Source organism: Rana temporaria, chromosome 2, assembly GCF_905171775.1.
Source record: "Rana temporaria chromosome 2, aRanTem1.1, whole genome shotgun sequence".
Lineage (NCBI taxonomy): Eukaryota > Metazoa > Chordata > Amphibia > Anura > Ranidae > Rana > Rana temporaria.
In genome coordinates, this window is record NC_053490.1 from 360,764,157 (window position 1) to 360,785,954 (window position 21,798).

Here is a 21,798-nt window from a genome sequence, read left to right on the forward strand (position 1 = left end):
TTAGGTTAAGTAGTTTGATTCTAGGTTTCTTTCCGTTCCAAAGGAAGCGGAGCAGTATGGAGTTCAGAGATGTGAAAAAACGCCGCGGGACTGCAACCGGCAGGGTGCGTATCAGGTAAAGAAATCTAGGCAGTATAACCATCTTAACTATGGCAGCGCGACCGAACCACGAAAAATGTCGTAGGCCCCAATGATTAAGTTCCTCTCCGCAACTCTTAAGGAGCGGCGGAAAATTCCGTTCAAAAGCATCTCGGAGGTGTGGGGTTAGCCACACTCCCAGATATCTGAGGGCTTCTCCTTCCCAACGAAAGGGTGAGTTTGCTTTGGTTAATGACAATAATCTGTCTGGCAGCGAAATATTGAGTGCTTCCGATTTCGTGTAATTGATTTTTAAATTTGACATGAAACCGTAGTGGGCAAATTCCTTCATCAGGTTGGGGAGTGATATGTGAGGGTCAGATAGGAAAAAAAGGAGGTCGTCGGCGTAAGCCGCAACTTTGAACTCACTGCCTCCCACGCGGAAACCATTCACAGCTGTGTTTAACTTGACTGTCCTGATGAAAGGTTCGAGCGTCAATATAAAAAGCAGGGGCGACAGCGGGCATCCCTGTCTTGTCCCATTAGCGATTCCCACACTGTCCGAGAGGCTGCCATTGACCTTCAAGCGCGCCGATGGATTCTGGTAGAGCGCAGCGACCCATGCCATCATGTGTGAGCCAAAGCCCACACGGTCGCACACCGCCGTCATAAAATCCCACGCCACACGGTCGAAGGCCTTCTCCGCATCCGTAGAGAGGAGAAGGCCCTCGATCTTCCGCACCCTCGCCGCGTGCGTCAGCAACAGGGCCTTGGTGACATTGTCTTTGGCTTCCCGATTCGGCATGAATCCCGCCTGCTCGAGACCAATTAACCCGGGGAGTAATGGGCTGAGCCTAGTGGCAAGGATCTTGGCAAACAGCTTCACGTCTAAATTGAGGAGCGAGATGGGCCGATAGCTCGAGCACGATGTGGGATCCTTTCCTGGCTTTGGTATAACCACAATGTGGGCCGAGAGAAAATCTGGGGTTACCTTTCTGGGTGTAGACAGTGAGTTCAGAGCTTTTTTAAGGGGTTCTACAAGGCGTTCAGCAAAGGTTTTGTAATAAATAGCTGAATAACCGTCCGGTCCCGGATTTTTATTAGTTTTCAGCTGCCCTATCGCTGCTCCTATCTCGTCCGCCGTGATTGGTTTTTCCAAAGTAGCAATGTCAGGGTCTGAGAGCTTTGGGATGCCACTTTTGGCCAAGTATTCTCTTATAAGCTGTGGTCTATCACCTGTCATGTGTGGTTGCCTATGTTGAGGGGGGAGGTTATAGAGTTTCGTGTAGAAACTGTGAAAGTGGTTTGCAATCTTTTCAGTCTCTACGTCTAGTCCCCCATCTTCTCGCTTTATACCAGCAATATTATTGGCGGAAGAGCACTCCCGGAGTGCCCTCGCCAGGAATCTGCCAGTCTTGTCTCCGGATTCGTAGTACAGTCGTTTTTTGAAAAACAGCATACGTCTGGCTGTAGAGTCCAGAAGCTGCTGTAATTCTCGCCTCAATTCAAGCAGTTGTTTGGCTGAGTCAATTGAAAGCGATTGCTTGTGTAAGGTCTCTAGTGGGTTGATTTGAGTAGTCAGCTTAAGCAATAAGGCCTCTCTTTCCTTTTTACGTTTGGAGCCGAGACCGATCAAGACCCCTCTAATTGTGCACTTGTGGGCCTCCCATACAGCGAGCGGGTCTGAACCCGGGGTGGCGTTGAGTGTGAAGAACTCTTTCAGGGAGTCGGTTAAAGAGGAGAGCGTCGTCGAGTCGGTCAGGAGGGAAGCATTAAGTCTCCAAGACGGCGAGTGTCGGGAGGGGGTTACCACATCCAAGGACAGTGACACCGGGGCGTGGTCCGAGAATGTCTGTATGCCTATATGTGCGCCCGTCAGTCTCGTTAGATCGCGTTGTGTGACAAAAAGGTAGTCTAACCTGGCGTATCTCGCGTGTGGGATTGAAAAGTGCGTGAAGTCACGTCCCTCTGGGTGCGAGAAACGCCAGGTGGAGAGATTGTAGGATCACCTTAAGTCGCTTTAGGAGTCTATATGTGATACACGATTTCCCGTTGGAAGTGTCTTCGATGGGATTCAAGGGCACATTAAAGTCCCCTCCTAGGATAATGCATCCGTTGGCAAACCCAGCAAGTTCCCCAACAATTTTCCGGCAAAAGGTGCCATGAGCCTTGTTCGGGAAGTACATGTTCGCCAAGGTCATCGGGGATCCTCCGTATGTGCCTTTAAGAAATAGAAATCTACCCCCAGGATCGCTCAGTTGGTCTGTGATCTGAAAGGGCGCGTCTTTACTGATCAGTATCGTCACACCCTTCCATTTTGAGTCATTGTTGGTTGCGTGAAATACACCTGGAAAATGGGCATTGGAGAGTCTAGGGACATGATTGGTTCTGAAGTGGGTTTCCTGGAGGAAAACAAAGTGAGGCCTACCTTTTTTTAATTCTCTCAGTAGGGAAGAACGACGTTCCGGAACGTTTAATCCCCTGACGTTGTGCGAGATCACCAGGGGACGAATCCCTAGGGAGGAGTAGGCCATGTTGTGTGCCTCAGATGACAGAGTCGGTCGGAAGGACAACCTGGGATGATACAGCTGCAGTAAACAAATTAGTAACAATACCTTAGAGCCTATTAACATCACAATACAATAGGTAGACTAATGCACCTTGTCAGCACGGGATAGGGGGGGGGGGGTAGGTAAGGGAAGGATCAAGGGTTAGTGCAGGTAAAGTAGAGAAGGAGATCAGTGAAGAGTAGAATGAGGAGAAAGTCAGGAGAAGGTCACCTATCAGGAGATCTCCCCCGCGAGGCCGAAATCGGTCCCACCAGGGGGAGTCTGTTTGTGGTGATCAGTGTGCCCCACGTCTCTGTTAAGAGGTCAGGGCACTTTGTGGGGTGTAAGGGAGGCAGCGACGGCGTAACGTCAGTACCTCAGACAATCCACTATCTGAGCAGTAACAAAAAACAAAAAATAAAGAATCTCAGACAGATGTTGTCAAACAGCGGGCGGCACACACAGCCCTGTAAAACTAGATCATAATGATCAAACATTGACATTTTTAACGAATACCCAACCTACTTGTGAACAAACCTGGTAAGTTGGCATGAACAGGTAACTATGGAGAACTATTTCAAGTCCTCTGACCCCAAACAAACAGTAGCAGTGCCCTTAGAGAGGTTCCCCCACCCTCCTGTGTGCCGGTGATAACAGGTCCTGGAGAGTGAACTAAGGCACTTTAAGTCACTGGTTATCCTGTTGGCTAAAGGACAAAAAGGGAGAGGAGCGATCAGGTCATCAGACCCTAGTTGCTGTAAAGGGGGTATCAAGTTGTTTGGGTGGAATCCCTCTTCCATGGGCATGTGATGCTCAGAGTTTATCATGCAAACATAGTCTCGTACCCAAAAAAAAAAGAGCCACGTCCAGGGCAGGGTACATAACTAGGCCTGAAGCTCTCATCGCGTACACGCTGCGAGTAGCGATGGCGTCTGTGAGAGTCTCAGAGCATCTGGCGTGTCTGTCTGCAGCTTAGTGGAGGGGGACAGGTACACAGAGTTACAGCTAAGGGAGATGGTAGGTCTGATGGTGGGGTCAGCTCCGGGCAAAAGAGGGGGGCGCAAGGGGGCATCTGCTGCATGGGGTAACATTTCGGAGGATACGGTTCAAGCAAAAGAAAAAAGTCATAACTCACGGTTAGTCCTCAGCTCGGTTTCTGGGCGCGTCAGCAGAGCGGTTCGGGGTGTCGTTCCTCGGCCTCCACCACGGTTTTGTTTGGGCCGCTTCGCCAGCCGCTTGTCTGGAGTGGAGAGTGGCGAGTCAGGTGGGCTGCGTGTCTGCGGCGGGAGGAGGAATTCCGCGTACCATTCAGGCAGTTCAGTCTGGCCGAGGTCGAGGGCTTCGCAGAACTCGGGGAGATCAGCTGGGGTGCGGAGTGTGAACTGTCGCCCATTGTATGTAACATTGAGAGCGAAAGGGAAGCGCCACGTGTATCTGAGCTCCTTCTCCCTCAGTTTCTCCAGCAGGGGGCGGAGAGCTCTCCTGTTGCGCAGTGTTATCTGTGACAAATCTTGAAACAACATGATGGTGGAACCGTTAAAGATGATGTTATCACTCCTTCTAGCTTTGCGCATAATATCTTCTTTCAGAACATAGCTCTCCAAGCAGCATATTATGTCTCTCGGTGGTGCTGTATCAGGTCCTCTAGGCCGCAGCGCTCTGTGTGCCCTCACGAAACCAATATCAGCATCTTCCTGCCGTTCTAGCAGGCTGTTAAAAACACTTCTCAGCGTGATGATGATTTGGTCCGGGTCCACTGATTCCGGGATGCCCCTTACGCGTACGTTGCACCTTCGACCTCTATTGTCGAGGTCCTCTATTTGTCGGTTCATGTCTATCAGGTGCTGGGCATGGACCAAGGTAATCTTCTCTATCTTATGGATTGCCCTGTCCCTGCGTTTCCCCGCCGATTCTGTGGCCACCATTTTCTCATTGAGCACAATCATGCTCGTTTTTAAGTCTGTAAGGGCCGCCGAGAAGGTGGCTTTGATGTCAGCCGCAATCACCGACATGTCTGCAAGGGTCAGCGGGTGATCAGGGGCAGACTTACTGTGCGCTGTGCTCTCAGGAGCAGATTGCGAGTCGTTGCTGTAGTCCTCCTCCTGATGGATCGGTGCCATCTTGGTGTTCGCAGCAGCACCGCGGCCCGTCTGCCTCGGTTTGAAGAGTTCAGCGATGTTTTTGGACGAGGAAGACCCCGAATTCCGCCTCGTGCGGGATGAGGGCGTAGAGTGGAGCTTTTTGTTAGGCATCTGGGAGCTTACGGTCAGGTATAGGTTGCTAACGGCCGTGTGTGCCGGAGAGCCGTCTCAGCAAGCTGCCATCCTCGCCGCGCGCCAAGCCACGCCCCCCCAATCTTTATTTATTTATTTTATTTAGGATAACAACCACTTTAGGATCATTGTACATACCATACCATGGAAACCTGAGCTGTAATTGGGGCCTAAGCCATGTGGTGAAGGCCTAGCTCTTTCTCACTACTTCTTGATACCGGCCATGGGAGCCCTAGGCTCACTGCTAACCAGCTAATTTTACATATGTGATAAGTATCTTTGAATTTCTCTTGCATATGTATATATATTATGATGTTTTAATGTGTGATATCGGACTATCCCTATTTCCTTGGGAATAAACACAGATGTTCATTTTACCAGCAGCAGTGCGTATGTGTGTGTCTTAATAGGCGTAGATAAATGAATCCATTTATGCAGTAGATAGAGGGAACCTGTGAATATCTCTTGAGATTATTATTATACATATATTAAGTAGCCTTAATAGCATGTTCTACAACCGCCCACCGTCGTTTTACGGCGGCAAGTCAGCTCCCTTGCGCGAGAGCACGTAATATAACGTTGGCTCTCGCGCAGGCCCCTAGTGAGGCCACCCCCTACAGTTAGAACACACCCAGGGAACATACTTAACCCCTTCCCCGCTCCCTAGTGTGTTAAGTCCCTTCACTGCCAGTGGCATTTTTATAGTAATCCAATGCATTTTTATAGCACTGATTGCTATAAAAATGACAATGGTCCCAAAAATTTGTCAAAAGTGTCCGAAGTGTCCCCCATAATGTCGCAGTACCGGAAAAAAAAACGCTGATCGCCGCCATTACTAGTAATAAAAAATATTTTAATAAAAATACCCCCTATTTTGTAAACGCTATAACTTTTGCGCAAACCAATCAATAAACACTTATTGCAATTTTTTTTACGAAAAATATGTAGAAGAAAATTTATCGGCCTAAACTGAGGGAAAAAAATGTATATATTTTTGGGGGATATTTATTATAGCAAAAAGTAAAAAATATTATTTTTTTTCAAAATTGACGCTTTATTTTTGTTTATAGCGCAAAAACTAAAAACCGCAGAGGTGATCAAATACCACCAAAAGAAAGCTCTATTTGTGGGGAAAAAAGTACGTCAATTTTGTTTGAGAGCCACGTCGCACGACCGCGCAATTGTCAGTTAAAGCGACGTAGTGCCGAATCGCAAAAAGTGCCCTGGTCTTTGGGCAGCAATATGGTCCGGGGGTTAAGTGGTTAAGGGGGTAAATCCTTCCGGGGCTGAGGTGGTTAATACATGAGTTGGTAAGTGATTTTTAATGTGGCAAACTTGGCCGGAATAATTCAGATTCTTTAGGAGGATGAGTAGGGGGTGCAAGCACCATTGCAAATACTAAGGGGGCAAAGGATAGGCCAAAAGACAAAATGGAAGTGTTTAGGTCTAATGCGAACCAAAGAAAGTGTTGATGAAATGGGTAAATGGGAATATGTAACTAGGCATCTAAAATGTCTGGTAATGCCAAATATCCCCCCTGTCTCAAGCAGGCAATTAACTGACCTTGTAGATTTCATGCAAAACTTTGGAACATGAAGGTAATTGGTTCAGGGGTTTTAGGCTCAGAACAGGATGAATACCCCCCCCCCCCAACTTGGTTTTGGTACTGTGAATATGTTTAAATAGAGGCCTTTTGAACTGGTCCTCTTGAGCAGGGGTCTACAATCTTTACAAACAAAGGACCAATTTAATGTCCTTCAGACTGTTGGGGGGGGAGGGGGCAGCCTGTGGCTATTAGGAGTAGAAATTGCCTCGGCATCAGTGGGCATCCCCCATTATTGGTAAAAGTAGGATAAATGGTGCCCCATTTTTGGTATTAGTGTGAGGAATAGCATCCTATTGTTGGCATTAGTGGGGGGAATAGCATCCCATTATTAGTGTCAGTGGAAGGAAGAGTACCGCATCATTGGGAATAATTATGCCCTATTGTTTCTGTCAATGTGAGGAATGGTGCCCCAAGGACCTGATAAAGAAAAACAAAGGGCAGCATCTATTCTGTGAGCAGGGGTTTGGAGACCTCTGCTCTAGAGGGACCAGAATGACCAATTCCTGGGACAAAAGATGATTTTGGGTGGTCTCAAAATCGGAGTCCTTGGGCAGATAATGGCTGGTTTAAGAGAACAAGGTGAGGGGGTAGAGTTTGAAACTATTCCGTGCCCTTTAAAATCCCTGATTGCACCCAAAAAGATGAGATACTTGTGACCCAGTAAAATTCAAACTGCAACAGATGTCGCTCCCCCCTTCACACACACACACACACACTCCTAATAGTGAGGGTGCCCTTTAATTGGGAAGAGGGCTTTGATGTATATGTGGTAGATATTTTATTTAAAGTATTGAGCCAAAAGGAAGGGCTGAATTTTAAAGATAAAGTCTGGGGAGAGTGGTGTCTCACTTTTTGTTTAGAGGAGCTAGAAGCCCTGGCAGAGCGTTGTTTTGGAACCTTCTGTTGTGGAGGTTGCACCTTTTCTCATGTGACCATTTTTTTTTTTTACTTTAAGTGCATCACCAAATGGATATCCTCCCTCAAAAGTAGTGAGATGTCTTTTACAGGCAACTTCAGCTGTCCAGACATCAACGTAGCAAAGTAAAGCAGAAGGCGGTGTTAGTAAATGTCCCAGCAGAACTTGGTCCTGGACTACAAAAGACCCTGTTAAATATTCCTTGCCTTAGTCCAAATAGCTGAACCGATAACAGCAAAGAGGGCTTTTAGGCATCTCTATTTTTTTGTCTGTAGAATATTCAAATAAAGGCACATCTACTAGGGACAGCCATAGAAGAAGCTTGTGTAAGTTGAATAACTTTGGCCCAGATTCTCAAAGGACTTACGACGGCGTATCGCCATGTACGCCGTCGTAAGTCCGAATGAGAGCCGTCGTATCTATGCGGCTGATTCTTAGAATCAGTTACACATAAATTCGGCTAAGATACGAGCGGCATAAGTCTCTTAAGCCGTCGTATCTTAGTTGCATATTTACGCTGGCCGCTAGGTGGCGCTTCCGTAGATTTCCGCGTTGAATATGTAAATTAGCTAGATACGCCGATTCATAAATGTACGTGCGCCCGGCGTAGCAAGATACATCGTTTACGTAAGACATACGCCGGCGTAAAGTTACTCCTCATAAAGCAGGGGTAAGTCATGTTAGGTATGGACGTCGGAAACGTACGAACAGCGTCGTATTTTACGTCGTTTGCGTAAGTCGTCCGTGAATGGGGCATGCGCCGTTCATTAAAAACGTCAATCATGTCGGGTCACGATTCATTAGCATAAAACACGCCCACACTAGCCTACTTTTTATTACGCCGGCACAGTAACACCACACCGCCGTAACTTTGGGCGCAAGTTCTTTGAGAATACGGGACCTGCCTCACTAAGTTACGGTGGCGTAGTGTATCTGAGATACGCTACGCCCGCACATAGTTACGCCTCCCTACGTGAATCTGGGCCTTTGACTTTTTACCTATCTGTGATAGCAGCCCCCAGGTCGAGTTCCCATCTGGACAGATAATTAAGGAAAGGTAGGGCATGGCATAACAATAAGAGCTTTGTAGAATAAAGAGATGCAATGAAGAGGGGGGTCCTTATGGAGGAACACATGTTCAATATCATTAAGATCTTGTAGTCCCAGTAATGGTTGTGGGAGGGATCAGATAAAGCATTTAAGTTGGTTGTACCTCCAATTATCCATAAACATGAGTGGTCTGTGGCCAACAATATCAGACAGAGGTTAAATTGCATTAGAATATAAAACATGATGTAAGAGGAGGGGACCTCCGGGAGACCAGGACTGAAAGCCTGGGTCTATGGATCCTGGCTTGAAGTAATTATGGTGTAGGAGAGGGGTTAGTGGAGAGTCATAAGACTAAGCAAGCTTCCTATGAAGTCCATCCCATATGTCCAGAGAAGATGCGGTGAGGGGTGAAATATTTTGAGAAAGGTTTCTGAGAGGACCTGGAATCCAAGGAGCAGTAGAAAGGTCTGAGTCACATAGAGAGTTCCAATTGTACCCTTAATTTAGAAAAAGTAGGCATATTTCCAATCAGCTATACGTGATAATATTACGGCCTGATAGTAGGCTTTAAAGTTGGGTAAAGACAATTCCCCAAAACTCTCTGGAGACTCTGGGGTGACTATCCTTCCAGACAAAGCGAGCGATCATGGTCTGCAATAAAGTGAAGAAGCCTATAGGAACTTTTAATAGAATCATTTGTAAAATAAAAAGAATGCGGGGGGAGTATGTTCATCTTAATTATATTCACTTTACCTAGCCACGAACATGAGAGGGATGACCATTTCCTAAGATCAGTTCTGATGATGTTAAGGAGAGGGATAGAATTATGCCTAAAAAGGGAGTGAAGATGAGGGGTGAGATATATACCATGGTATTTCATACATGAGGGTTCCCATCGAAAGGGGAATAGGGGCTTCAGCTGATCAGCTACTAAATGGGGTACCAAAATGTTTAAAATTGCAGATATTGACAGGTTTATTTTAAAATTAGATAGTGTTTGAAAGGTAGAGAATTCCGACATTAAGTTTGGTAATGAAATGTGTGGTTGTTGAATGAAAAACAAAATATCATCAGCAAAATGTATGGAGTCTATGTATGCCATTGATATTTTTATTATTTCTAATTGTGGACAAGAAGGGTTCTAGAGAAATGGCGAAAAGAAGAGGGGATAAAGGGCAACCCTGTCTGGTTCCGTTGTGTAGTGTAAATGGGTCGCTTAAGGAGCAGTTAATACGTATTTGCGATGTGGGATTTGAGTAGAGGGAAGAAATACGGTGAAACATTCTGGGGCCAAGGCCAAAATAGCAGAGGGTGGTTTTGAGGTAGTCCCATTCCACCCTATCAAACGCCTTCTCAGCATCGGTGGTGAGAAGAAGTGTGGACTGGGAGCACCTACGGACATAGTGGATTAGGGACAAAGTGCGAAGAGAGTTGCCTCTGGCCTCTCTATTAGGGATAAATCCAGTTTGATCAGCTGAAACCCATTGGGGTAATAGGGGGAGCAATCTGTTGGCAAAAAGTTTAGTGTCAACATTTAAAAGGGAAATGGGTCTGTAACTACTACATAGGGTAGGGTCTTTATCAGGTTTGGGAATAACAGTAATGTGGGCAGATAGGGATTCCGGGCGAAGGCCAGATTTGTGGGAGATGGAATTAGCATAAGCAGGGAGATAAGGGAGTAGAGTGTCACTAAAAGTTTTGTAATAAAAAAATGGTGAAACCATCCGGGTCAGGGGCTTTACCAGAGGGAGAGGATTTAAGAGTATGTTGAAATGCCTCTATAGTAAAATCAGCTTCCAAGTCATTAAGGGCCGCCTTAGGCAATTTTGGGAGATTGGCCTCCTTTAGATAGGCTAGTATATGTTTACGTTTTTCCGAAGTTTTTCCGAAGAAGGAAGAGAAGCCAAACCACCCTCATTGTTGTACTAGTCAGCATAAAACTCCCTGAAGGCCTTCAAAATTAGAGGAGTAGTATGAACCAGGTCTCCTGACGGCAGTTTTATTTTGGAAATGAAGGATAGTTTTTTTGACTTTAAGGGAACTGGCCAATTGTTTACCCAGTTTGTTACTCCATTCATAGACTTTCTGTGAGATGAGATGAAACTTCTGTTTAGTTTCAAGCATGAGAAGACATTTGAGTTCCTCTCTCTTAAGAGTGAGGGCTTCAAGGTGCAAAAGACGCCAAACGTCCATGAGTTGAAAATCAAGGATTTTTTTTTTTTACGTGGGCTAATCTTTTAAATGGAATGCGGGAACGACCTTGGGAGGTGTCCAGAGTGGGGTCTAAAGGCATATTTATATCCCCCGCTTGGACTATCATACCCCCAGCAAACCGTGAACATTTTGTAAGTGTTTGGGTAAAGAAAGCAGGTTAATTGTGATTGGGGCAATAAATGTTTGCTAGAGTACACCTAGTATTTCCTATAAACCCCTTAACAAAAAGGAAGCAACCATGATCATCAGCTAACATGTCAGTAAAATAAAAGTATGCACTCTTACTGAATCCAATGGCCACTCCCTTGGCTTTTTTAGTATCTGTTAGGCTATAGTACCAATGTGGAAAATTTTGCGAGTGCAATTTAACGAACGTAGTATAAGTCAAATAGGTTTCCTGGAGGAAGGCGACAGAGCAAGCGGAGCTCTTCAGTTCCCTCTGCACTTTTTGTCTCTTTGCGGGGACACAAAGGCCTCTAACATTATATGAGAGGATCTTTACAGTAGCCATGTCATCAGCAGAGAGTGGACCATAAATTCATACAACCATGTGCGCCAGCGAAATAGTAAGAGGGAACAATAGACAAAAAGAAGGGGAAAGAGAAGAGCTAGAAAAGAACAAAGAGAGACAGAAAAACACATAAGATGAATACTGTAGCAATCCTTAAAACAATTGGGATTGGTAGAAGAATCACGCAGAAATCTGCCGTAGTCCCAGTGGGGATGAGGGGAGCGAACGGTCAAAAAAAGTTTCGGACAAAATACAAGAAAGAGAAAAAATAGCCTGTCAACTCCCATCAAACCCACAAGGAAAGGGGCAGGGAACCAACACCCTTGTATAGGCATTGACAAGTAACATTGAGCCCCGCCAGCTAACGACCTGTAAATAAGAAGTAAACATTCATAAAAAGAAACAAGCAATTCTTAAAACAAAAATACAAATGAACAAAACAGTTCTTTAAAGGATAAACCTGAAAATCATCAATAAAGGGAGTCAAATCCGTGGCATGAGAAATTGAACCTTAGATATCAGAGCTTAGGCTACAAACAATGCAAGAGAACCGAGTAGCCAAACAGACAAATGGAAGCAGTGGGACATCTCACCCATTTTTCTGAGATGAGCCAGGAGTAGAGACACGTCTTTGCTTGGCTGGGGGTTTTCGCCACTGGGGAGATCGGGGAACAGAAAAAGTGGGCAAATTCAGATCCTGAAGAAAGGTGGGAAAATCCTCATGGAACCGCATAGTGGAAGAGCGGCCATTTTTAGTAGCGATTAAGCATGCAGGAAAGCCCCAGTGGTAAGTGGTACCGTTGCCCCTCAAGTGCTCCAAGAGAGTCTTTAAAGCTCTACGGCGATCAAGGGTCTCCTTAGATATGTCTGGATAAATGTTGAGGGAGGCACGGTCAAAGTAAATTTTCGGAGTATTTCGCAGTTTGGTCATGATGGCATTTTTATCCTCAAAATAGTGTAGACGACAGATTACATCTCTGGTTTGATCAAAGGTAAGGTTGCGGGGGCTCGGGGCACGATGAACTTTGTCAAATCGGAAAGGATTACCTAAGACGTTATTAAGGATGCCTTGGATCGAGAGTTCAATATCATTATCTCTGGTCGCTTCCAGTAACCCACGGATATGCAGGTTGTTTCTATAGTTGTGATTCTCAAGGTCCTCAAGTTTGTATAATGAGGCCCTGTGAGCAAATGCTAATTGAGCGACAGTCTCTTGCAATTCTTTAATAGCAGCATCTTGTGAGTCTTGGCGTTGTTTTGTTTCCTCTATTCTGACGGGAAAATGCGCCAATGTCCGCCCTGACCGCAGAAATCTCCTTTTTGAGAGATTTTTCCATATTGTGAAACATGCCCGCCATTTCCCTTTTGAGCTTGCTCACCAGAGAAGACATGCCCGAACCAGTGGGGGAGCCGGGGTCCTCCAACTCCGAACCACAGGAAGAGGCCGGTGAGCTTTCACGGGCGGGGGCGGAGGCGGCATGTGAGGCTGGCAAAATAATTGATCTCGAGGCTCTGGTCTTATTGAACCAAGATCTGGGGCTCTCTCATTCGGCAGCTAGGAATCTTTTGATGGTCCCCACAGCGGCTTGATGTAAAGTTGAAGATTTTGCAGATTGTTTACTGATTGTTGAACGGGAACTGGATCCTTTAGATGGCATTGCTAGTTGTGTCTCAGACCAAACGCTAGACGGAGCTCATATCAAGCGCTTCACTTCAGCACCATGCGTGGGCAAGCTGCCCCATGGAGGGGCTGTGCATGCGGTACCAATTCAAACAGGGGCACCTAAGAGGGGAAAGGGTGACCGACTTTGTAGGGCTCAAAATGATGTTGGGCCGTGGAGATGTGGAGCTGATCCCAAGTGGCACTTTAATGAGGGTGCAAGTCTATTGGGGGAGCAGAAGTGAAGGTAGGCCCCACAGCTGTTGAATATGGGCAGGTTCTGTAGGACCACACACACATTTCGGGGCTCAGCCAGGCCCGCCATGGAGACTCTTGGGGGAACGCGGTCCAGGAAACAGCGGTGCTCCGGAGGCCTCACTAGGCCGGACTAGGCTGCAGCCTCAACGATCACTCCCAGCGGCCGGACAGGCCTCCAAAATGTGGCAGATTGGCGGACAGGCAGGCAAGAGAAGGTTGGTGACAGCTGTAACCCCCTGCCAGGCACACCGCGGCGCACCACCACAGGAACGCGGCTCAGGAAACAACGGTGCCCCGGAGGATGCACCAGGCTGCGGCCTCCACTAATGTCCCCAGCGGTCGGACAGGCCTCCTGGGAGTGTCAGGCAGGCGGACAGGCAAGTTAGGGATGGCTGATTATATACTTTACCTCCAACTAGCCGTGATCTGCCTCCTTCGGATCGAAGCTGGCCGGGAAGATCGTAGGCCCCAAGATGGCGGAGGGAGACTGCAATGTGGAGCCGGGTGCAGGACCGAAGCCGAAACAGCCCGTCCAATTCGGCAAAAGTCGCTGAGACAGCTAGGTTAGGTACACGGCATGGTTCAGAAGGATGTTGAGGGTTCACCCATGGGGATTAAGCAGCGGATGGCGGAAAATTGAATCTGAACGTGCGTAGACTTGTTTCCACACGTCCACTCAGCTTCACGTCCGGACACGCCTCCAAGGATCAGGGATTTACTCAAACATTTTCACGGTTCCAAAACCAAATGGGGACATCAGACCTATTATAGATCTGAAAAGCCTGAATCAGTTTCTGAACATCCCCTCCTTTCTCATGGAGTCATTCTGTTCAGTTGTCTCCACCCTCCAGGGAGGAGAATTCCTGGCATCAATAGACATCAGAGATGCATATCTACATGTGCCAATATTCCCCACTCACCAAAGATTTCTAAGGTTTGAGGTGGATCAGCGTCACTTTCAGTTTGTGGCCCTTCCTTTCGGGCTGGCTACGGCACCTCGAGTGTTCACGGAAATACTTGCCCCGGCCCTGGGCATAGCAGTGTTAAGGAAATATGTAAGTTTTGTATATAGTTGTATTCTATACTGTATGTTTTGCACACTGCCCTCACTGTGCACACGGCACTAATAATGGTTTCAGTACATGTTTGCATTCTTTCAAGTGCTGATTAGAATTAGTCTGCCTATGTTATGCCCCTTATTACCATAAAAGTCAAATTGTAATATTAATGTGACACCTACTTAATCATGTGTATAAAAACCTACAATTGTGTCATAATAAAGGAGAACGGTTATTTGGAAAGATGCTGAGTGTATGTTTTGTGTTTGTTCCCTACTGCAGTAGTTATTCTTAATTTGGAACCACTAATCAATATGAGGATAGGAGTTGCCTATCTAAAAAAATGTCAGCAGTAACAGCCTATCTGGAAGTGTGGGACACAATTTGCACAGCACAGTGAAGTATTTAGAGTACCTAGGCTGGGTCCTCAATCTGGAAAAATCCTCCTTACAGTCTCAGAAAAGGCTGGAATATTTGGGCATGATTATAGACACATCCCAAAGCAACGTATTACTTTCCAAGCCAAAGGCAAAAGCCACAGGAGACTTGGTTCGAATGATAAAGGCAAAAGGGAGGTATTTTTTATCCGCCTATGCATGAAATTATTGGGAAAGATGGTAGCCTCATTCGAGGCTGTCCCTTATGCCCAGTTTCACACAAGGCCGTTACAGGGCAGAATTCTGTCCACTTGGAACAAAGATGTTCAGGCCCTGGACCTTCCTATGATCTTATCTCTAAAGGTTCGCCAGAGCCTCAATTGGTGGTTGCTCCCCCAAAATTTGTCAAAAGGAAGATCCTTTACTCCGGTTACCTGGAAAATGGTAACCACAGACGCCAGCCTTCTAGCCTGGGGGACAGCTGAAAAGCTCCTACCCATCAACATTCTGGAGATTCAGGCAATTCAGGCAATTGTATTGTGTTTTTTATTTTGTTTGTTTGTTTTTTTGTGGTTGAACTGGATGGACTTGTGTCTTTTTTCAACCTGACTAACTATGTAACTATGTAACTATGTAACTATCTGGCCCTCAGAGTCTGGTTTTACAGACTGCAGAGTTGTCCTGTTGGGATACAGTCTGACAATGCTACAGCTGTGGTCTATATCAATCACCAAGGGGGAAAAATAAGTCTGGATGCCCAAATAGAGGTGAATCACATCCTGTCCTGGGCAGAAAGGCATATTCCTTGCCTGTCTGTGGTCTTCATTCCAGGGGTAGAAAATAGCAGGCAAATTTTTTAAGCTGCAAGTCCGGGAGAATGGTCTCTACACCCCGTCATGTTTCAAATCATGTCAGAAATGGGGTACCCCAGATGTGGACCCGTTGGCTTTCAGGTTCAACACAAAGCTGGGCAACTTTGTGTCAAGAACAAGAGATCCTTTTGCTCAAGGGCCAGATGCCCTAACAATTTTGTGGGATCGATATTCTCTGATTTAGGCGTTCCCTCCAGTTTGGCTTCTCCCACGATTCCTTCAAAGAGTCAAGAGGGAAGGAAAGCCAGTGATTTTGTTCGCCTTGGCTTGGCCCAGAAGACCCTGGTACGTGGAAATTGTAAGGATGGCAGAAGGAAGACCTTGGGTTCTCCCACTACGCTTAGAACTACTATCGCAGGGTCCAATATTCCATCCTGCCTTACAAAGTCTAAATTTGACGGTTTGGCTGTTGAGATCCACATTCTGAGAAAACGTGGGCTATCAGGCCCAGTTCTATCCACTCTGGTTAATGCTAGGAAGCTGACCTACAGGCTCATCTACTACAGAATCTGGAAGGCATATGTTTCCTGGTGTGAACCCAGAAGATGGCACCCTAGGAAAGTATGTTATTAATAGGATTCTTGCCTTTCTTAAGTTGGGCTTTAATATGAAGTTGGCCTTGAGCACTATCAAGGGCCAAATCTCGGCCTTGTCGGTATTCTTTCAAAAACCGCTTGACTCTTATTCCCTAGTCCGGGCCTTTGTTCAGGGAGCACTGAGCTTGAATCCACCAGTTAAGTCTCCCATGTGCCTGTGGGATTTGAATTTGGTATTGTCTGTTTTACAGAAACTACCCTTTGAACCATTACACCATGCTTCTTTAGGTCTTTTGACAAAGAAACAGTTTTTTCTCATAGCCATATCCTCAGCAAGGAGGGTATTGGAATTGGCGGCTCTTTCCTGTAAAGAACCGTATATGATTATTCATGATGACAGGGTGGTGCTGCGTCCTCATCCAACTTTTTTTACCTGAGGTGGTTTCAGGATTTCATCAGAATCAAGATATAGTCCTACTGTCTTTTTTTCCAGACATGCAGTCTGCGGAGGAAGAGAGTCTACACTCTCTAGATGTTGTAAGAGCAGTAAAAGTTTACCTGGAAGCTATGGCTCAGATACGTTTATTCTGCCACAGGGCCCAAGGAAAGGCCAGGCAGCATTGAAATCTACTATTGCATGTTGGATTTGACAAGTCATTATTCCGGCCTATGGTTTAGAAAAGAAGATTCCTCCTTTTCAGGTGAAAGCACACTCGACTAGAGCAGTTGGTGCTTAATGGGCAGTGCATCACCAGGCCTCCATGGCTCAGATCTGTAAGGCTGCTACTTGGTCTTTGGTTCGTTCATTTACTAAGTTCTACCAGGTAGATGTGAGGGGGTATGAGGATGCCGCCTTCGGGTGTAGTGTACTTCAGGCAGCAGTATAGATACTCTGGCCCAATGGCGGTCTTATTTCCAATCTGTGTCTCCCTCCCCTCAATTTAAGCATTGCTATGGGACATCCCATTAAGTAATTAAGGCTCTGTGTGCCGTGATGTATGAGCAAGAAAATATGATTTTTTTTTTAATACAGCTTACCTGTAAAATCCTTTTCTTGGGAATACATCACGGGATACAGAGCTCCCACCCCTCTTCGAAGTTAAACGTGGGACACTTACTGCTTTGCTACAAAACTGAGGTACTCTCCATTTGGGAAAGGTTATATAGGGGAGGAACTCAATTCTAATTGGGTTTGCCAGTGTCCAATCACATGTGGTGACTACATAACTCATTAAGTAATTAAGGTTCTGTGTCCTGTGATGTATTCCCAAGAAAAGGATTTTACAGGTAAGCTGTGTTAAAAATTCTATTTTTTAGTGAATTATTTTTCCACTGAATACAGCTTTATCCAAATTTTGGGAGGAGTGAAAATCTTTTAAGGAGTACTCTGTTGGAGATACAACAACTTTCAGCTTAGCCTATTGACTGCAGTTCACAAACAGGACACTAGATGTCGCTAATGCTCAGTGATGTGTTATGCATGTGTTGTATTTCCTGTACATTGTACTGTACTTGTTGGTTGCTTTTTCCTGTCTCTGTTTTTTCTTACCATGTGAGGTAACATCTTTGCTATGGTGGTTATGTTCCAAAAAAAAAAGCCAGTTCCTGTTACTCCACAACATTTGATCTGAATTGACTCCGCTGCACCCAGCAATTTTACTCTGCAACAGGTTATGGCCCAGTGTCTGGATAATGTCTTATGACCAGGTGCGGCCCAGGCAGAACAAAGCCTCGAACGGGAGACATTGTGGCTGATGCTGAGATCGACATAAGGAAGTTTTCCAGTGACATCTTCTATAGACAAGTAAGACTGCTCATATATAAAGGAGGGAAAAATGGCCGGAAACTCAGAGCTTAAACTCTCAGTGGCCAAGCTGAACAATGACAATAATCAGCTATGGAAGTTTAAAGTGGAAATGCTATTATCTAGAGACGACTTGTGGGATGTGATAGGAAAATGGGGTTACCCCTTTGTTTTGGGTGGTCTGGTCTGATATAGGAACAAGGGAGTATTGGCCTTTATTTTCCTATCAAACTTGAAATTCTTTTTAAACTGTTATATTACAAATTATGTTCTCAGCTTGTGAAACAAAGGCAAAAAAAGCTTATATTACAGGAAACTTAAAAGCTTGTAATTTGCAGAATGTGTGAAACATTCTTTTCAAAGTGTGAAGTACTGGCTTCAATTTTATAGACATATAGATTTTATTAACAAAGCTTATTAACAAGTTTTATACAATTATAGAATTAGTGTGAGACAATGGTCAGATGAGTAATATCTCTGAGCTAATTGTGTATTTTAAGAAATGTACCAATATGGTATTAGGGGCTTATGTGAACAATTTTGGTATAAGATATATACTGTAAGAAATATTGTAACCTGATTGGCTGGTCCGCGAAGAGAGGATGTACCTCAATTTTTAATGAAACCAGCCGAATCCCGGAAATAAATTGTAATTTTGCTACATGATACATGTGTCAGTGTCTTGCTGATTACCCGATTGATCGTAGGACTCCTCGTACCCAGAGCAGAAAAATAGCGGACCTTACAAATGGTACCAGAAGTGGGGTGTGCCGTGTTTCAGCAGGTAAGTGTAAAACCTCTACAATTTATTTTCTCATAAGAGAATATTTGTATGAAGGTTGCACTTGTCTCTGATCCGGTACTAGAACTAGGAAACTAGAATATGATATAACATAATATACTTGACTGAAGTATTTTTTAATATTTATTTATGTCTTGAGGAAGCTAGGTTGGCTTACCTGGGACTGGTTTTTAGAAAATTATCTCGCGGAAGCTAGGATGGCTTACCGGGGCTAATTAATATTAGAAAGGGATAGAAAATTATCTCGCGGAAGCTAGGCTGGCTTACCGGGGCTAATTAATATTAGGGAAAGGTAGGATATTGTCTCGCGGAAACTAGGCTGGCTTGCCGGGGGCAATTAGGAAACTAGGGACCTCCTGTAATAGAGAGGACCATACGGGACGCTCTCTCGCTCAGGGGACGAACAAGGGTGCGAGGATATCCAAACCTAAATATATGAAAACCGGTTTATCTGTTTACATTGTTTGTCTGGTTGTCTGTGCACAATATTTTTGTCTGGTTATCCTGTTAATAGTATTGTCTGGTTTGGTGTTTTGCAGTACTATAAGTATTCTGATGTTTAGCGTTATCATATTATGTGAAATACTTTAAGATCTATGTCGTAATTTTCTGTAATACAAAATTGTCTGCCTTGTTTGACGGGATTGTTATTTGTATGTACTAAAACATCTACTCGTTTGGTGGCCACTGTTCCAGGGGGTTATCACAGCAAATTGGGAAGGGGGTCTGTATTTTAGAAACAGGACACCTAATTGTCTAGTGTCACAGGTATAATTTGCACAATTCTGGAGAGTTCCCTTTGGGAAGAGATTGTGCGAATTATAAAGACTATATATATTTATATATATATGTATATGTATATATATATATATATATATATATATAGAGAGAGAGATATTTGTGTAGTCTGCCCTAAATCTTGGGAATACGTGAAACCCTCAGACGTTGGCCTATAATGGGTAATAAGCCGGGGAAGGCGGCTCTTGAAGGTGAGCTAGAACAGCCAACCCCAAATGATTTTATTAAAGGTATATTTAAATTATATCGAACCATATTGGCAGAATGTTCAAAAACGTGCCCACCAGTTACAATTGTCAGGCATAAGTCCCATGAGACCCTGCTCTGCTGAGCAATGGGAGGAGGTTAAAAAAATTTGTGGGGCACACCCTCGACATAATTATCCACCGGATAACTGGGATGATGCATATATGTTGAAATGTGGTAAGAAATGGGAAAAAAACGTTTAAAGGAATATAGAAACAGATTTCCCTTATCAGATCCTGGTACGGGAAAATTGCCTAGGGCTTTTGATACTAATATATTAGTTCCCTCTTGTCCAACACCCCCAATACTCCCCCTACAACAAATATGCCCACACCTTCAATCCTTTTTCCTTCAGCCCCCCACATCCTTCATCATCACCTGTAAAGCAGTCATTATTATCTCCATCATATATTATGACTAAAAAAAAAAAAAAAAAAAGGAAAAGAGTACACAGCTAATATTTACCACTGGTGTATTCCCACTTCTTCCCCTATTACTCCCATTCCAGAACCAAATATAGGTTCGAGTTTAATGCTTTACCAAAATAACCAGGGACTGAATAATTTTCCATCAAGGAGGGGAGGTTTAAATAATCGGGTAAGTAGCCCAGTACAATCAATATTATCAGCAAGGATGTTTTACTTGGAGTTTAGATCACTGGAAATCAGATTGTCCACGTGTACGAAATAGGAACCCTAATTTTAGAAGTCCCAATTACATAAATCATCCCCGATTTGAGTCCCCTCAAGTACAATGGAGAAGGGAATCACCCAGAGGGGGACAATATGAAAAGAAAAAACACTCAGACCTCTATCCTTTTCCTGTTGTGGGATAAATATAAAAGGAACTTTTTGTTTGTAAGGGTAATATTGATTTAAAATGAATGAAGTGACTGTTTGTGATTATGTGAAGATACATGAAAGTCTTGTACCTCCAATATGAAAACTTATATAACTTCTAATAGTAAAGGTCAATTGAGATCCCAGGCCGATGAGTGAACCCCGCTTTTGACAAAAGAGCGGCCGCAATGACAAACGTTATGTCATTAAATTTTGTTACCAGTGGTCAATAACTAATCGGTGTCTGGAGTTCATTGGCTAATACAAAAATAAAATAAAGTGTTGAGTGTGAGTGAAGTTCTGCAGGAGTTCTCTGTGAATGAGTTAAAAGTATCCTGTGTGGCCGGGTTGATTGAGCATGCCTGAATATTTAAAGGAACCTGTGTATTTATTATTTGTATTGTTATATTGCTAGTGCACAAACGGTGACATTTCCGATAGTCCCAAATGCCCCGATGGAGGAGATAAAACATGCCACTCAAAAGATCCCCTGTCCGGAACAAACAGCAGAATCAGCTTTATTACTATTTTCTGGGGGGAGTCAAAAGAAAGTTAGATTGTATCCAAATTTAGGGGATAAAGACCGTTAGTGAGTACAGCCGTTATAGTGCAGCCGTTTTGAGGGGGACAGTAGAGAGCAACTAGCATTAGAAAAAAAAGGAAAACACAAAAAGATCTCCACCTTTAGTGCTATGTTTTATCCCTAGAACGTATCCTCAAATTTTGAAGATTAACCAAGAATTAGTAGGAGCACTGAAACACCACGAGTTGTGTAACCGATCCCAAATTTATCACTGCAGAATATACTGAGGGTTGCTCAATGGGAATGAATAAATGGGACTGATGTAATACATAATATAACACCACTCCTTGAAGTTTCCTATATAGAAGGAACATTTTAACACAGTTAATTTTTGCAGTATTACCTGCTTGTTCAGTTCCCCTTATGGGAAGGGATCTAGTGTCCCAACTACAGATTATCATTATCTTTGACAAAGAGGGTAACCTTCGAGCCAGATCCCCCATTTGCAAACTGACAAACTCAAAGTATCAAGACTGGACATTACATGTTACTCCCTGCAGACATTGAAACACATCCCGTATGGGCACAATCTAAATCCTCTGTAGAACTGATTAACTGCACACCATATGTCCCAACACTACACTTGCAGTACAGACCTTGTTTTCACAAACAATACCCACTTACAGGAAAAAAGGGAAGGGAATAGAACCCTTAATTCAGGAATACATAGGGGAGGGTATTTTAAGGCACGCAGTTAGCCCATACACCAATTCAAAGAGTATCTGGAGATTGGTACAGTATCTCAGGGCAGTTGTGCCCCTGCCTTCC

The 21,798-nt window shown here is 44.6% G+C and overlaps 1 protein-coding gene across 1 annotated transcript in view; it reads right to left on the reverse strand.

The window, feature by feature from the left end:
• Nucleotides 1-21,798, reverse strand: part of AHCYL1 (adenosylhomocysteinase like 1) — an 810,468-nt gene that overhangs the window by 152,420 nt on the left and 636,250 nt on the right. The window lies entirely within an intron of this gene.